General features: G+C 41.3%; 1 protein-coding gene across 2 annotated transcripts in view; it reads left to right on the plus strand.

Annotated features, from left to right (window-relative positions):
- LOC124605105 overlaps nucleotides 1–16,492 on the plus strand; it is a 190,263-nt gene that overhangs the window by 152,851 nt on the left and 20,920 nt on the right. The window lies entirely within an intron of this gene.

The following is a 16,492-nucleotide window of genomic DNA, read 5'->3' on the forward strand; positions in this document are numbered from 1 at the left end:
ATTAATGCTATAACTAATGATTATGGACTATAATGTTGCATAATTCCTGTACAATAGCTTTTTTATTCCAGTTAAAAATAAGTTTTCTTTGCAAAACTAGCTCAGGCAGAATTTAAGGTACAAAAGCTTTTCCCCACTTGCTAGGAAAGCAGATCTGTGTGAAACCCATATAAGTGATGTTCTGTTATAAAATGAAAACTGTTTCACAGCGTGATTTATTTAAACATGAGGGTTCATTCTATCTGTTTAAATTGGTTTTCAAACTTTCATTTTAAAAACTGAGCCAGGGAGTTTTAGCTCTCAGAAAAAACTAAAGTCAAAGTGTGGCACCAGGTCTGTGTTGGCAGCATAGTTAAAACAGTGATTGGTATATTGTGGTCTATGAGTGGTTAGAATCAAACATGTAGTGTTCAAAAACATTTTGCAAACAATTTATGCCTTCATTGACCTACAGCAATTTCAATCCTCTTTGAATAATTTTGATCATGTTGTGCTTCCACAGCTGCCACTTTGTCACTCGAGGATGTGACAGTATGAATTTACTGGAAACATTTCGGTGTGATCTCTGGTCACACCAGAAGGCTCTTGGAACATTGCCAGTGTAACGTGCACATTTTATACAAATGCATGGTGTCTCTTCTATCGGACATGGCCAAAAGAACAGGCACCACGCAGAATCTGCAGCTGTGATATGTATTATGTAAATTGAAGATGGAGAGGAGGAGAAAGACAAAGAAAGGGAAGAAACTATTGATGTCAGCTGCGTCAGTGGTAATGGGTGAAAAAGTATGCTGGACCAGGATTCAGGCTCGGGATCTCCTGCTTACTAGGCAGTTTTCTTAATCACTGATCAACTATGTCATCCAGACTGTGTTTATCACAACAGTGCAGACTTTCTTGGCACGCCTCCTGACTGATGCTCTTTCCCACCCACCGCCACTTATCCGCATTTCCCGTCCTTGTCCTCCATGCCTGCTACATTGAGATTCCCGCAGAAGATTGAACATAGTTGTGCACCCACACTGAAGGTGCCAGATTCACTGCCTATTGAGATGAATACATGCACCAGCAGGAAAATCATTGCTGACTGCTTAACACATGCTACAAAACACGTGCCACAAATGTAATTAGTATAATGATGCTACTACCGTTATTTCATGTGATTCACATCCGTTTGCTTCTGTACATCTCTCCTTATGATTTCCAATCTTAATACATACTGGTTAGTGAGAACATTACAACAACCGTTGACTGTGGCCATGAAGCTGTATGTGTCATGTGAAGCACATGTACATCACAGCACACTGTTCATCACACATTCAGTTGGGCCAAATGTAATACACTATTTTATATGTGTGCGCCCCCCCCCCCCTCCCCCCCTTTTTGATCCATCAGTCAGTTGCAATAATGGTGGCTAAAGAAACATCACAGTTGAATCACGAAATAATATAATTATTTTATGAGTGAAAACACACACAACACTGTTGTAATACAACAGCCAATGTAGCAGCCAAAAATCAGTTCGTAATTGATTTTTGGCTGCTACACCATCAGGCACAACAGCTGAAAACAAGTACTACGTAAAATAAAATAATAAATATTGCAGAATATTACACCAGTTACACGGGTGTTTTCATTCATAATGTATAAAATATTCTACCAAGAACCCACAGGACAGTCAATCAGCTGGTTGTGTCAGAAAAATTCCTGGTCTAGGTACTGTGCTGTGGAAAATAATTCAGAAACACAGACAAAAAAATGCTTATAATAGGAGATACACTAGAAGCTATGGAATATATAATTGTATATAGGCCATGTATGGACTTGTATTGCTTTCTGCCTCTGTCCATATAGCCAATACATGTAGAATTGATGGAATGTCAAAGATGTTTTGTGTGTCAAATATTTATCAACACACTATTAGGCTGCATTCACACTGCACACTGGGACGGGCCAGAATGGCATGTACTGGACTGGCCCACTCTAGCCAGCGTAAATTGTCATCCAGGGTGTTCATACTGTATTGGCAAGGGAAATTTTACTTATTTTTTTCATGGTTCCACACAACTTCTCCCTGTTTTCTCGATCGATCTGTATACAGTTTTTCAAGGCCTATTCACTGTGCCAACGTATAACTAAATCTGAGGGGGGGTGCGATGGGGAGGTTTCCTTGTGAGTACATATTTTGTACCCACATGTTAGACTCCAGTGTTTGTTCAGGTGCCACTTTTTAGTAATAATAAGTTATCAATATTATGAAAAGGAAAGTTGCTACTCACCATATAGAGAAGGCGCTGAGTCATAGATAGGCAAAACAAGAAGACTGTCACAATATAAGCTTTCAGCCAACAAGGCCTTTGCCAAAAATAGACAACATAAGCACGAACACGCACGCACATGCGCGCGCGCGCACACACACACACACACACACACACACACACACACACACACACATGGCTGCAGCCTGTGGTGTGTGTCATTTATTTTCGACAAAGTCCTTATTGGCCGAAAGCTTACATTGAGACAGTCTTTTTGTTGTGCCTATCTGCGACTCGGCATTCTGCTATATGGTGAGTAGCAACTTTCCTTTTCGTAACATTGTTACATTCCATCCTGGATTCTTCAGTTGTTATCAGGTGTGTGTACAGGCACATGTACAGTCATCTATTGCATGGAGGGGAAGTTTTTGATTTATTGGGAAATGGTGATGGAAGTGAGAGCAGTGATCAGATTGAATGTTAAAACTGATGGAATGACTGCAGAAATATACCGGCTTAAGAAAATGATTGGTTTTGTAATCATTCAGTATGTTCAGGACTGTATGAAACTGAATTGCGACCAAAAATGAAGACAAGGTTGCCTGAATATAATTCCCTCTTTGATATGTACTCTGTTATATGAAAAACATATAAAAGCCAAAGGCTACAAAATGGATCCCTCGTTCGGAAGTTAAAAAAGTATATAAGGATATCTAGCTAGCACTATTTGGAACTTTTTTCTGTAGAAATCTAAATCCAAAGTAAGTTCTTCATTACATTCAGATTGAATGGTTGGGTAAGAACCATGGAATTACAAGTACATCTTCAGAACTGTAGTCTATGACAATTAAATCTACAGTTTATGAACCAGATTCTCAACGTAAATAAATTTTTTTACAGGAAATATCTACAGAAGAAATAGTGCCAATCCCACTCTTCTTTCTTTGCCTCTCATTTTTTTTTATTTTTTTTTTTTTTTTTTTTTTTAAGTGTCTAAACCGGCACAGAAAAGAACAACCATATTAAAAATAATAAGCTTGTCTGAATCACACAGCTCTTATATTTGTTCATCCTTTTAGATTTTCCTGTCCTCCATTAAAGAGAGAAAGATGAGAAGACAATCCTTACTGATTAACGGGACCTGAATGGCTTCAGAATAGCAGTGTTTTTGCACAAGCAGCATCCGCAAGCAAGTATCTGCAGGAAGCACATTTTAAACACACTAGTGTCTGTACACTGCAGGAAAGAGCCTCTAAACCTCAACCAAACACTGATCTTATGGGAACAGTCCCAAAAGTGGGGCATCTTTCTAACAATTGAATTTCAAGCAGTTACTATAAAAAGCAGCGCCCCCTATTTTGTTAAATGGGCCTTCCTTGACTGGGGTTTAACATGTACTGACTCAATGAGCTGTCTCCAGGCTATTGACTGATGCTATTCTTGCCACCGTTTGGTCGTTGATATTCATGACTTTTTCGATGACTTTCATCATGCTGCCCTTTCAGTTGCTGTCCTCTGGGTCCCAAGTCATGTGCGTATCCCGGGTAATGAACTGGCTGACCATTTGGCTAGAGGAGCACTTATTCACACCCCATTTGTTTTGCCAACTCCAGGTGTGGATTTGCGGGTGCACGCGAGATCTCTGTTCACTCAGAAATGGAACGGAATCTGCTGCGCTACGGACCCATTTGATAAACTCGGCACAATCAAGGAGACTACTGCGGCATGGTGCTGTTCCTTCTGCTTGTCCAGGAAGGAACCTGAAATCCTGTGTCGTCTCTTGTTGCTTATGCCAGGTTAACCCATAGTTTTCTGTTCTGTAATGAGCAACCCCCACATTGCTGTCGTGGAACCTTTTAGGCACTATCTCATTTCTTGGTGGAATGCCCCCTCCCTTTCACCCTTTATGCTAAGGATGGGCTTCAGGACTCATTGCCCCTAATATTGATGGACAATTCATGATGGTTGAACTGGTTCTCAGTTTTCTCCATGAAAGCGGTTTTTATTTGGAGTTATAAGGTTTTTCTACTTCCAGACCAGGACCAGTGTGGTTGGTGACTGGGCGTCTTCTGTTGTATATTAGGTATGGGGAATCCCCAACTCTCCCCTTGATCAAGCTACACTTTCATTCCTCTTTTACTCTGTGTTAATCACTTTTAGATTCAGTTTGCCTCCTTTCTATCATGCCCAATTTTCTTTCCTGAGTTTCGCATTTTTTTTAATAACATGCGCTCTAGACTGTAACGGGTCAAGGGTGGGACAGCTATGGGTAGATATTTCCTGTCACATGCAGAGCCCCTGGGACGCCCACCTGCTGACTTACCTATCTCCTTCATTTTGCTTTTACTATTGATGGTGCAAAAAATGTGCATTACATTTTTGGCTTCTCACTTTTACTGTTACGAATCTCCTGACTAGATCAGAAAATGTTCTTGGTGAACGTCTCTAATTCCATATGTCCCAATCTTGGATCAAGGGACTGATGATGTTGTTTGATCAGTTACACTCCCCACCACCCCAATCAACTGCAGAAGGATGCATTGCATTTATTGTCTCAAGAATATGTTTATTACTCGAAGGAGTTTGTAAAAGAGAGACTCCCATCATGGATCTCCTTTCAGAGCAACGCTCCCCCCACCCCACCCCACCCCACCCCACCCCTAAACTAATTCATTTAGGCTGCAGTTGGACTCTTATGTCTTCTTACCTCAGGAACCAAGTTGTGGAGAACGTCATATTATCAGAGGCAGTATTTATTTTCAGTGTGTGTGTTCATATACATTTCAGCTTTGCAGCTAGGTCATCTCAGCCAATATACATTTCAGCTTTGCAGCTAGGCCATCTCAGGCAGTGACCTTTCCTTTTGCTGCTCTGTACTTGCAAAAATCACTCTGTAGCAACTGGTTGATGATGACTTGCACTCCAGTGTGTCCTTCTGCTGCTGAATATATCTGTCAGATATAGTGGTCTCTTGATACTTTACAGGAAATTGGATGATATTTATCCAAGCGGCAGTTTTGTGTAATCAAAAGCGATCTCCTTGATTGGGTGGATCACACTACAAATATTATCCATGTTGCTGCTGAAACATCCACAAGTATAAAAAAGCCATAGTCAATCGAGAGGTAGCCTATCCCTGGGTTTAGTGATGAGTGACATTCTGAAATTAGAGTCAGATGTTAAGGACTGCAATATTATCACAAACAGATCACTCACAAAAAACCTTGCAGTGTTTTTGGAGATGAGACAAATACAACTAAGGCAAATGAAAATAGAAAATCCCATGTTAACAAGAAGAGGCATTGCAAATGTGTCTGAAGTTTATTAGTTGCTACAGTGGCTTAAAAATTTCTTGAGAAAAAAAAACGGAAAGTTTTTGGTAGACATGACAGGGTTCAAAACTGCTGTGCTGGGACTGAGATATCGGCAAATGACAACTGGAGACATTGTCGAGACAAAGGCAGTGTATTGCTTTTCAATTACACCCACAAAAAACATGATTCAGCTTTCAACTGCCTTCAGAAATTTATGAAGTGCGGTTTCCACCTCAACACTACTGGGAAATACAAGTCCTTTCTTCACATAAAAGGAGTATTTTGTGTTGTGTGAAATTTGGAAACTGCCCCTCTCAAGGACTAAATCCAGGGCAACATATCGTGGCACCTAGGCTATAGAGAGTGAGAAATTATCCTGTTTGTTTTATTAAAAGTGCCTAGGGGTTAGACATGGAGAACAAACTGAAGACATGTCTGTCTGTTCCACATGTCCTTCATCCTATCCCAACTTCATTACTGATGCATGACTAATGGTTGAGAGAGAACTACATATCTCAAGATTTTGGACACTGTTTATCATAGAAACAATATCCTGGCTACATATTCTTTCAGAACCAGACCTGTACTTAGTCTGTGCTGATGCCGTTGAACTACTATTTGTCACCCCATGTTCTGCCAATCATCAAGTGTGCTACTTATTCGACAATAATGTGTTTTCCCCGACCATTTCTCGCCCAAACATGGTGTGAATCTGCATAAACCATTTGCAAGCAATAAGGCCAGTCGGGATTTCCACTAAGTAAACTTACTGCCACTTCACTTGGAATGAGTCACTCCTATCAGTTATGTATTGATTTATTCTTTACTCTTGCTGATAATACGGTCCAAAATTGTTTTATATTTCTAAGGATCATGGAAAAATACAGAATAAATCTTTATTTTATCAAATTTTAACTGAGCACTGCAACTAAGGCATAGTGTGCATTGTAAAATCGTATGTGGAATACAAATAATAAGTGGTTAAAGATAATAGCACAACTCTCCGTGTATTTGCATCATCAACATTAAGTGATTGGTACACGCATAAACAAGACTGAAAAGGTTTCTGTGCTTTTAGATACTGTCCTTTATTACAATGCATGCAAAATTGCCTGCACCTCGTGGAGCTCAGTCCTTGTTTTCTAGTTATGAAATTAGTGATACTGGGTTGCTGGGACAGGGGACTGGTCTGCACCATGAGTCCTCTGTTACCAGAAACTCTGGGCATGCTTCAGCAGCAACCATGTGTCACAGTGATGTAACACCTCAAGGTGTGCAACATTCTGATAGGGTAGATGGCTGTTGAAGTTAACACCATTAGCCCTACAGGTGCACTCATCCTGGTGTTCCTGATGGCACCTGTATCTCGTACAGGTGATTATCTATGGGACACCTGAAGGCCATTTAGCATGTCTACATCTACATCTACATCTACATTGATACTCCGCAAGCCACCCAACGGTGTGTGGCGGAGGGCACTTTACGTGCCACTGTCATTACCTCCCTTTCCTGTTCCAGTCGCGTATGGTTCGTGGGAAGAACGACTGTCTGAAAGCCTCCGTGCGCGCTCTAATCTCTCTAATTTTACATTCGTGATCTCCTCGGGAGGTATAAGTAGGGGGAAGCAATATATTCGATACCTCATCCAGAAACGCACCCTCTCGAAACCTGGCGAGCAAGCTACACCGCGATGCAGAGCGCCTCTCTTGCAGAGTCTGCCACTTGAGTTTATTAAACATCTCCGTAGCGCTATCACGGTTACCAAATAACCCTGTGACGAAACGTGCCGCTCTTCTTTGGATCCTCTCTATCTCCTCCGTCAGACCGATCTGGCACGGATCCCACACTGATGAGCAATACTCAAGTATAGGTCGAACGAGTGTTTTGTAAGCCACCTCCTTTGTTGATGGACTACATTTTCTAAGCACTCTCCCAATGAATCTCAACCTGGTACCCGCCTTACCAACAATTAATTTTATACGATCATTCCACTTCAAATCGTTCCGCACGCATACTCCCAGATATTTTACAGAAGTAACTGCTACCAGTGTTTGTTCCGCAATCATATAATCATACAATAAAGGATCCTTCTTTCTATGTATTCGCAATACATTACATTTGTCTATGTTAAGGGTCAGTTGCCACTCCCTGCACCAAGTGCCTATCCGCTGCAGATCTTCCTGCATTTCGCTACAATTTTCTAATGCTGCAACTTCTCTGTATAATACAGCATCATCCGCGAAAAGCCGCATGGAACTTCCGACACTATCTACTAGGTCATTTATATATATTGTGAAAAGCAATGGTCCCATAACACTCACCTGTGGCACGCCAGAGGTTACTTTAACGTCTGTAGACGTCTCTCCATTGATAACAACATGCTGTGTTCTGTTTGCTAAAAACTCTTCAATCCAGCCACACAGCTGGTCTGATATTCCGTAGGCTCTTACTTTGTTTATCAGGCGACAGTGCGGAACTGTATCGAACGCCTTCCGGAAGTCAAGAAAAATAGCATCTACCTGGGAGCCTGTATGTAATATTTTCTGGGTCTCATGAACAAATAAAGCGAGTTGGGTCTCACACGATCGCTGTTTACGGAATCCATGTTGATTCCTACATAGTAGATTCTGGGTTTCCAGAAATGACATGATACGCGAGCAAAAAACATGTTCTAAAATTCTACAAGAGATCGACGTCAGAGGTATAGGTCTATAGTTTTGCGCATCTGCTCGACGACCCTTCTTGAAGACTGGGACTATCTGTGCTCTTTTCCAATCATTTGGAACCCTCCGTTCCTCCAGAGACTTGTGGTACACGGCTGTTAGAAGGGGGGCAAGTTCTTTCGCGTACTCTGTGTAGAATCGAATTGGTATCCCGTCAGGTCCAGTGGACTTTCCTCTATTGAGTGATTCCAGTTGCTTTTCTATTCCTTGAACACTTATTTCGATGTCAGCCATTTTTTCGTTTGTGCGAGGATTTAGAGAAGGAACTGCAGTGCGGTCTTCCTCTGTGAAAAGGTGTTTAGAATTTCAGCTTTACGCGTGTCATCCTCTGTTTCAATGCCATCATCATCCCGGAGTGTCTGGATATGCTGTTTCGAGCCACTTACTGATTTAACGTAAGACTAGAACTTCCTAGGATTTTCTGTCAAGTCGGTACATAGAATTTTACTTTCGAATTCAATGAACGCTTCACGCATAGCCATCCTTACGCTAACTTTGACATCGTTTAGCTTCTGTTTGTCTGAGAGGTTTTGGCTGCGTTTAAACTTGGAGTGGAGCTCTCTTTGCTTTCGCAGTAGTTTCCTAACTTTGTTGTTGTACCACGGTGGGTTTTTCCCGTCCCTCACAGTTTTACTCGGCACGTACCTGTCTAAACCGCATTTTACGATTGCCTTGAACTTTTTCCATAAACACTCAACATTGTCAGTGTCGGAACAGAAATTTTCATTTTGATCTGTTAGGTAGTCTGAAATCTGCCTTCTATTACTCTTGCTAAACAGATAAACCTTCCTCCCTTTTTTTATATTCCTATTAACTTCCATATTCAGGGATGCTGCAACGGCCTTATGATCACTGACTCCCTGTTCTGTACATACAGAGTCGAAAAGTTCGGGTCTGTTTGTTATCAGTGGGTCCAAGATGTTATCTCCACGAGTCGGTTCTCTGTTTAATTGCTCGAGGTAATTTTTGGATAGTGCACTCAGTATAATGTCACTCGATGCTCTGTCCCTACCACCCGTCCTAAACATCTGAGTGTCCCAGTCTATATCTGGTAAATTGAAATCTCCACCTAAGACTATAACATGCTGAGAAAATTTATGTGAAATGTATTCCAAATTTTCTCTCAGTTGTTCTGCCACTAATGCTGCTGAGTCGGGAGGTCGGTAAAAGGAGCCAATTATTAACCTAGTTCGGTTGTTTAGTGTAACTTCCACCCATAATAATTCACAGGAACTATCCACTTCTACTTCACTACAGGATAAACTACTACTAACAGCGACGAACACTCCACCACCGGTTGCATGCATTCTATCCTTTCTAAACACCGTCTGTACCTTTGTAAAAATTTCGGCAGAATTTATCTCTGGCTTAAGCCAGCTTTCTGTACCTATAACGATTTCAGCTTCGGTGCTTTCTATCAGCGCTTGAAGTTCCGGTACTTTACCAACGCAGCTTCGACAGTTGACAATTACAATACCGATTGCTGCTTGGTCCCTGCATGTCCTGACTTTGCCCCGCACCCGTTGAGGCTGTTGCCCTTTCTGTACTTGCCCAAGGCCATCTAACCTAAAAAAACTGCCCAGCCCACGCCACACAACCCCTGCTACCCGTGTAGCCGCGTGTTGCGTGTAGTGGACTCCTGACCTATCCAGCGGAACCCGAAACCCCACCACCCTATGGCGCAAGTCGAGGAATCTGCAGCCCACACGGTCGCAGAACCGTCTCAGCCTCTGATTCAGACCCTCCACTCGGCTCTGTACCAAAGGTCCGCAGTCAGTCCTGTCGACGATGCTGCAGATGGTGAGCTCTGCTTTCATCCCGCTAGCGAGACTGGCAGTCTTCACCAAATCAGATAGCCGCCAGAAGCCAGAGAGGATTTCCTCCGATCCATGGCGACACACATCATTGGTGCCGACATGAGCGACCACCTGCAGATGGGTGCACCCTGTACCCTTCATGGCATCCGGAAGGACCCTTTCCACATCTGGAATGACTCCCCCCCGGTATGCACACAGAGTGCACGTTGGTTTTCTTCCCCTCTCTTGCTGCCATTTCCCTAAGGGGCCCCATTACGCGCCTGACGTTGGAGCTCCCAACTACCAGTAAGCCCACCCTCTGCAACTGCCCGGATCTTGCAGACTGAGGGGCAACCTCTGGAACAGGACAAGCAGCCATGTCAGGCCGAAGATCAGTATCAGCCTGAGACAGAGCCTGAAACCGGTTCGTCAGACAAACTGGAGAGGCTTTCCGTTCAGCCCTCCGGAATGTCTTTCGCCCCCTGCCACACCTTGAAACGACCTCCCACTCTACCACAGGTGAGGGATCAGCCTCAATGCGGGCAGTATCCTGGGCAACCACAGTCGTAGTCCGATCAGGGGATGCGTGGGACGAGCTGGCCGTCCCCGACAAACCCCCATCCGGACCCCCACAGTGATGCCCATTGGCAACAGCCTCAAGCTGTGTGACCGAAGCCAACACTGCCTGAAGCTGGGAGCGAAGGGATGCCTACTCAGCCTGCATCCGAACACAGCAGTTGCAGTCCCTATCCATGCTAAAAACTGTTTTGCAAAGAACGTCTGAACTAATCTACAGAGAGCGCAAACAAATCAACAAAATTTAAACGGTTATTAAAATACAAGATTGCCTAGTAAATGCAGTAATGCTGCTACTTGCGCACTGCTGACACTGCTCGGCGGCGGAAGGAGACTAAGCGAAATTACACTATTCAGGTACTAAAACTCGATGCTACACTCTCAAATACTATAATACGCCCGAAATTTATGAATTAAACAATGCAAGTACCAAAAACACGCAAAGAAATTAAGAATTAAACTATGTAACAAACGAGTGAGCTAGGAGTATACGACTTGCTGCTTATCCAACGGCGGCAGGGAGCACACTGACTGAGACCAACCGACACTGGCCGTTCAAAACAAAAACAGTAGACAAACGACTACGCGAATTTACACTATTCAGGTACTAAAACGCGATGCTACAACTCTCAAATACTATAATACACCCGAAATTTATGAATTAAACAACGCAAGTACCAAAAACACGCAAAGAAATTAAGAATTAAACTATGTAACAAACGAGTGAGCTAGGAGTATACGACTTGCTGCTCAGCTGCTTATCCAACGGCGGCAGGGAGCACACTAAAGCCATTGGTAATGAGGAGGTAATTTTTTGTTCTCGTGCCAAGGAGCTGCACTTATTGGTTTCCCCAGTCTAGTCGCAGTTCAGAGAAGTAAAAGGAGATGGCAACTGAGAGAAGGAAAAGGAGAGACTTTTTTTATAGCTCATTTGTATGTGTTTAGAAAGGTACAAATGCACATAGGAAGTAGACAGAGGCAGAGATTTTGATATTTTACGTAGAGATCAAGGATCAGAAGTAGACGGTACAGACAGATAAGATTTGTACTTTCCAAATGAAAGTATTAGTGATGAATCACTCACCCAAATGTTTCAATTACCTGCAAAGCAAATAGTTCATCCTTGCATTTTGTATTGTAAACAATGTTCACATCTTTATTTCCAGTTTTGACTTCCAAGTAGCAATCTAATCATTCTGTCTCTGTTCAGACAGTGGTACAGACCATCACTCCCCACTGTAGTACCGGTTCATGTGTGTATGACCAAGGAATGTGAGTGAGATTAGTCAAAACTAAATGATCATCTAGAACTGCCAGTGTTCCAGGAAAATGTTTTCAGATTTCTCTCTCTCTCTCTCTCTCTCTCTCTCTCTCTCTCTCTCTCTCTCTCTCTCTCTCTCTTGATTGCATGATTCAACCCATCAAAAGTGAAATCATTACGCTTTCTCATCCTCCGTAATCTCCAGACCTGGCCCCTCTGGACTTCTTTTTAATTTCCAACGTTGAAAACCCCCTGAAAGGACAAAGGTTTGCAGCGATAGACAAGATAAAAGAAAATTTGCAGATGACACTTCACTTGATCCAGTGTATCAAGACTGCTTTCAGAAGTGGAAAAGATGTTGGGGGCGAAGCCCCAGAGACATATGCTCTCCTCAAGGTCCATATCCATCCTACATGCAGATAAACCAAAGTTGAGCATATATCCACTACAGAAAGACCACCATCTACATCTCCAGAGAAAAGAGTAGTTAAATGTTTTAGACTGAAACAAAGTAGACCGAAACCATCACACCACATTGCACTCTTCTTGTGTGGTGAAACTGATGCCGGCCAACTACAGTCAATATGGTCATTCAAATCTGTCTGAGGAAACCAACAAGTTGATCTTTGCTGACAGACTTTCAGACATTGCTTGTGAATGTTAGCTAAATTTCCTGGTGTTGAGATTATAGTTGGAAGCTGTGTATTGACTCATTGTGCACGTACGTGTTTGAGAGAGATTTTGTTTTTGAACTCAGTTACTTTGTGTAAGTTCATTTGCAATGTAGTTAAAATTTGAAAGGACGCTGTCGGTGGCTGTGGTTAGTCGCTGCAGCATCTAGAGACGACACTAGCCATATATGTGAGTTATGTATGTATGTATGTATCTGTACTAATATACATCTGATGAAGGACGTAGTCTGATAGGTAACAATAATATATAGCAGATAGTAAGTAATATTTGTTCCCCATTTTATTGAAATTGATCCAAGGATTTAGAAGTAGATGCAAAACATACACACAGCAGTTTTCATATATGTGCTAGCTTTTCACCAGTAGCTTCAATGCATATACAAATGTCACACATATTGTGCACATTTCATCCCCCACTTCTCTCTCTCTCTCTCTCTCTCTCTCTCTCTCTCTCTCTACACTAGGTTTTTACCTTTCCCATCTGCTCCAATTCCCTTAGTGCCCTCTAAATTATTTCACAGTTGTATCCAACACATTATCAAGTTAAGAAAATAGTATTCTTCTGTATACTAGGGTACTGGAATCCAGGGAATTGAGGAATCTGACACTGCAGCCAAAGAAGATTGTCAAGGACACATTATAAAATTTTGGTGTCCCCTGCAACCTATTTCTGCACTTTTGGCCAACTTCTTAAACTATTGAAAGACAGCGTGACTGCAGTTGTTCTCTTCTTGACAACCAAGATGGGAGGAATTTCCTCTGACCTATGGATTTATACTCCAGTGCCCAACAGTTCGTGGAGCTAGTGGATTAGATATTTCAGTAAACCACATTTTAACTATGTTCTGTATACCAACAAAAAGGTAGCACCAAGTTTAAGTTGGGATTTGACTTCCATTTTAACTAATGATGAGGGGGCTACGATAGCTGTTTCAATTTTTTTAAAACTGTGGAGACTGCAGCCTGAGCTATCACATTGGAGGGTTTGATGTGTCAGAGTGTGGCTAGAACATTCATTTTTAGTTTGGTTAGCAGCCAGTTGTATGTAATCATCATCGTGTTTTAAGACCTCCTCCTATGAACTCGATCTTTTCCTTTATGCCAGTTGTTCCTAAACAACAGTCATTTATATTGTGTGTGTGTGTGTGTGTGTGTGTGTGTGTGTGTGTGTGTGTTTTCATAGAAAATTAAATCATGTTTGTTCTAGATTAATATTTCAACATTTTGCATTTTTTATTATTTTAATCACATTTCACTCATCTGACTTCAGTAAGGTGTGTCTCCATGCTTATCATAATCATCATTAACAGTATACATGAGGTAACTGTTCAAGAAGGTGGAAAGTAGAAGAGAAAGCTACCACCAAAGACAAGAAAGATATGTCAGGTAAAAAATTAGCACTATAACAGTATCCTACAAAACACTGTGGAACAGTTTAAAAACACAGTTGTTTAGAGAGGAAACAGAAGAATTCAAATCTCAGGAAAGAATTCTAATGTATCAATTCAAAGAACTGTTCTGTGCGGCCCTTCTGAGATCATTTGCAACTAGGGAGCTCAGTCAGCCAAATGGCAGTTATCAGCCAGTCACATGATTTTTTGAAGTCATTTGATGTACCAGGTCATTGCTTCTCTGTTTTGAGTAAAACTTTCACACACACACACACACAATCGCATAGAACGATGTCTAGAAACAAAAGGCGGTGTTCTATTATAAATAACAGTGATTATACCATAGCAACATATTAATAATGCAGCAAGCTATAAATGTTACAAGGAGTGGTATATTTATTTCATTTTTTTTTTAATTTAATTTTTTTCATACTTGTTAATAAAGGGGCACACAATTAGGCAAAACAGTCAACATAGATGATATAGTATTATCTTTACAAGCCGCTGACATACAAAATGATAAACTGCTTTTTTTCCCTTCTAACATAAAGAAATTATTTTAATGATCGAGTGGTAACATTTATCTATTAATTGTGTGTTCACATGGAGAAAACGTTACATGAAATGTTTCATTTATTTTGTCATAAACAAGTTCAGTGGACCATCAAGCAAGTATACTTTTGAAATATGCAAACCAAAAAATAAATAACTTCCTTTTAGTGTGTTGTTCATAACATAAAAATTAAATTTTATACTGTGCATAAATATTTATGATAAAACACTTAATGTTTTATAGATACTAAAATGCGTTGTATTTGAAATGTTCTTGGAAGATTAAAACTGAATGTTGGACGGGGACTTGAACCTGGGGCATGCATTTTCTTTTAAAGGCAAAGGTGCCAGGTTCATGTTCCAGTTCAGCCAGGAAGTTTGGAAATGGCACAAATGCCACTGCAGAGTAAAAAATCGTTCTTTGTCATGGTATTTATTCATAGCTATTTAAAGATATGGGGCATATTCAGAAAGTAATCGTACTAGACTTTTACGATTTTTTGAAAAAAATACATTGTATTGTTAATACACTTGTTGACTATTTTTCCACATAATTACCATCCTGTTCGGTACATGTTGTGATCCATAGCACAAACTTCTCTGTGCCCTCCTTTAACTCTCCTGCCAGCTTCTTCCCCCACTTCAGGACCTCTTTTTGCACCTGCTAATCAATTGGAAATTTAATTCCAAGCATACGTGCCTACCTGGAGGTGAAAAGGTGATAAGTTGAAGGCACCATGACAGGAATATGGGGATGGTTTAAATCATCCCAATCAAATGAATCCGAGAGTGCCTTGTTGGCTAAGGCTGTGGGGGGATGGAAATTGTCATTCAACAAGCACACTCCTCTTTTTTTAATGGTCCTTTTGAGTTCTTTTTTAGGGCCTCGCAATATCATTGTGCATTGATGGTCTCCCCCTAACGCTGAAATTTAACCAAAATGATGCCTCTTCAGTCCCTAAAACACTAAGGCCATGATATTTCTGCCCAAAAATGTGGTTTAAAATTTTTAGGCGTGTGGGTAATTGGTGTGACACCAATGTGGTGACTGACTTCTTGTCTCAGGCATGTAATGTGGCATCCGTCTTTCATCTCCAGTCACAGTAGAGCTCAGACAATCCTCACTTTCCAATTCAAATCCCTTGGGAAACTCACGGGCCCTATTGACCCGGTTTTTGTTGTGCTGCTCTATCAGCTGTTTTGGAACCTCTCTTGCACACAGTTTCTGGTAGCTCAGTGTTTTTGTGAGTATCTCGTATAAGAGAGTTTTTGGAGAGTTGTGGAAACATTGCAGAAATTTCATCCACTGACAATTGGTGGTCTTCACAAACAATTTCCTCAATTTTTGACACCAACTCATCACTCAGAATGGTATACACACAGTTGTTCTGTTCATAACACATTCGCCATAAACCTTTTTGATTTACAAGCAAATTTCTGTAGGTATTATTCCTTCTGCAAGTAGATAGTGGATCATAGCAGATGGCTCATACTTGCCGAAATTTCTTACCAACACCTTTCAGCAACTGTGAGTTTATGTACTACTGTTTTCCTGTGAAACTCACTCTGGTCAGGGGATCCCCCACTAACACTCAGTGTTGCCAACCCTCAACCAACAAACAAACAAAAATCACAGCCCATTATTTTTAAAGTACTCTTCCTTTCTGAACATGCCTCGAATTTTGCTCACAGTGGACCTCTACATTTTGCTGGAAATTGTTTGTTACCATCAGAGTATGTACTGCTGAACATCTAATTTTTGAGTCATTGTTTACTAACGTAACTGTTATGGGTGCCTTACCTGAAAATTTCAGGACGCAATGTTTCATTTTATCACCAGCTTTACATAAGAGAGCAATCCAGCTACAACCCACTCTGAAGGCTTAAATGAGGGTGGTAAAAAAACGAGTTTGGGTGTGTCATGCTCTG

Source organism: Schistocerca americana, chromosome 3 (genome assembly GCF_021461395.2).
Source record: "Schistocerca americana isolate TAMUIC-IGC-003095 chromosome 3, iqSchAmer2.1, whole genome shotgun sequence".
In the NCBI taxonomy this organism is placed as follows: Eukaryota; Metazoa; Arthropoda; class Insecta; order Orthoptera; family Acrididae; genus Schistocerca; species Schistocerca americana.